The 2,500-nt window shown below is 44.2% G+C and overlaps 1 protein-coding gene across 1 annotated transcript in view; it reads left to right on the top strand.

Moving 5' to 3' along the window:
* Positions 1-2,405: 2,405 nt before the first annotated feature.
* Positions 2,406-2,500, top strand: part of arhgef17 (Rho guanine nucleotide exchange factor (GEF) 17) — a 147,946-nt gene continuing 147,851 nt past the window's right edge. The window contains exon 1 of the mRNA XM_084064031.1: positions 2,406-2,500. This exon is cut by the window's right edge and continues 11 nt beyond it. The gene's annotated coding sequence lies outside the window, so the exon portion shown is untranslated.

The following is a 2,500-nucleotide window of genomic DNA, read 5'->3' as shown; positions in this document are numbered from 1 at the left end:
TCAGAAAACCATTTCACAGACTGATAGTCTATCTTAGACCAGGAGGCTGTTCTGTGGTCAGTGGACGTCAAGGAGACGTTTGTTTGTTTACAGTGGTCTCTCTCTCTAGGTCGTCCTCAGACGAGCCCTCCATCGTTGCTTCCAGTCATCCCGATTCTCCATACATCTGGCCAGCTCATTGGTGCTATGGGCTCCTGCATCCTTCTTGAGCGTGTCCACGTATGTTAGTGTGGGGCGTCCTCTTGACCGGTGCCCATGTGTTGGTTCCCACAGCACCAGTTTGCTGGCTGGCAGCTCTCGGTGCCTTTGGCAGTGTTCTGCTAGTCTCATTCTCCTTACAGCAATCTTCTCGCTCACCCTTGGTATTCCCTCATACAGGATTCTGTTGGTAACATGCGCACTCTTGCTGATGTTAAGCACTGCACGCAGCATCCTGGTGTAGCACCCGTCCAGGGACTTCTCAAGGGCTGGTTTCAGGGTCCAGCATTCACTGCCATAGAGAAGAACGGACTCTACTGTCGCGTAGAAGAAGCTGAGTTTGATTTGTCGAGGGAGATTGGAGTTCCATACACTGGTCATCCTTGGGCTAAAAACGGCCATAGCCATGTATACTTTTTGTGTAAAAAGCCCATTGAGATTGGGCCGTTTTTAGCCCAAGGAGTGGTGTTGGTGCAAAACAAATGATTGCAATGGATTCAGAATCATAAAAACACCCTAGTTTGACACCTCACATGCTACTTAAAACACAATTAAATTTTGATTTCTTTGGGGGATTTTTTTTTAACCAAGGTTATGGTGGGTATCCCAACTTTCAGCAGCTGTCAAAACTTCTCCTAGGGAAACTGAATTTCAGTCTTTGTGAGATGTGTTACTAGACACCTTTACAAACACATTGGTGAAGATTTGTTTTGGTAAGGAATTTATTCCAAGACTTTTTTTAATATCCCTGACTACCTTAACTGAGAGAGATGAAGCAGGGATAGATACCGTTATGTTACATTAAGATAAAACACTAGACTTTGTACTGAAGCTTTAGTTTGAGAGGGAAAGTTTGTGCAGAAAAACTTTAGGTCGAGTTTCTGTGTGTTTTTGTTTTTTTCCCCTTTTTTCTCTTCATAGATAGATTCATAAACAGTGGCGTGCACAGACATTTTGAGGGGCAGGTGCTCAAGTAAATTATACTTTTTTTTGGTTTACTTGGTCTGCTCTTTTTTCCCTCTACACCTATACCTCTTTGCCAAAAATAGCCGATCTACAAGCCCACAACGCCTCGCGCTGCGAGGCGTTGTGGGCTTGTAGATCGGCTATTTTTGGCAAAAGTTATCCTCAGAAAAGGGATGCTAGGTTTCGAGTGGTTATGGTAAAAAGAAAAATCATATCACATAAAGAATTGGCGGACTCCCTGTAGTAACTCTGAGGACCCCCTAGGGGTCCCGGACCCCCTGTTGAAGACCCCTGCTGTATTTTTTTTTTCGAAAGGGCACTTCTGGTCAAGAGGTCAAAGGGCAGGTGCTCTAGCGCCACCTAGAGTCTATCTGTGCACGTCCCTGTTCATAAACTTCTTTGACACCTTAAACTATCATCAGTTTTCTTGGAAAATAATGTTCTTTGTTCTTTGTGTCATCTTTTCTATCAATACGTTAGATTCATGTTAATGTGGCATTTTCAGACATTTTTAACCCTCAATACTTAGTGAACTTGACCTTTGCCTCATTGTACTTGGTTCATTCTTTTCCCCCTCTACTACACCAAACCTCTTCTTGCAAAGATATCCGATCTACAAGCTGATCTACAAGCTGATCTACAAGCTGATCTACAAGCTGATCTACAAGCTGATCTGGGGTTCAAGTTAAATAAAAATAGTTATGTGAGAACTATTTTTGTATCTCTGTGTGTGTGTGTGTGTGTGTGTGTGTGTGTGTGTGTGTGTGTGTGTGTGTGTGTGTGTGTGTGTGTGTGTGTGTGTGTGTGTGTGTGTGTGTGCCTGTGTCTGTGTGTGTGCGTGTGCGTGTGCGTGTGCGTGTGCGTGTCTCTGTCTCTCTCTCTCTCTCTCTCTCTCTCTCTCTCTCTCTCTCTCTAATAACAGTGCGTGTATATCTATGTTCTCTCATCAAACAGGAAAAGGCTCTCAGCCCCCCTGGGGGGGTCAAGAAGCACCCCTCCCCCCTAACCCCCCAGCCCCTACCCCTTCCTCCCCGTAGCCCCGCCCCCTCCCAGCCCCTCTCTCTCACGCATTAAGCAGCATTTTTTACAGCAAAGAGAGACTTTATAATAATAATGTGTTTTAATGAGGATAAGACACCGTTATGTTACATTAAGATAAAACACTAGACTTTGTACTGAAGCTTTAGTTTGAGAGGGAAAGTTTGTGCGGAAAAACTTTAGCTCGAGTTTCTGTGTGTGTGTGTTTTTTTTTTTCTCCTTTTTTCTTCAACTCGGATACAAACTGGATACAATGTAACGGCTCTGATCTACAAGACCTGCTGGATCTACTAGATCT

Source organism: Gymnoscopelus microlampas (genome assembly GCF_963454915.1).
Source record: "Gymnoscopelus microlampas genome assembly, chromosome: 8".
NCBI lineage: Eukaryota > Metazoa > Chordata > Actinopteri > Myctophiformes > Myctophidae > Gymnoscopelus > Gymnoscopelus microlampas.
Note: the sequence above shows the minus strand (reverse complement) of the source record. Positions and strands in the feature narration are given on the sequence as shown.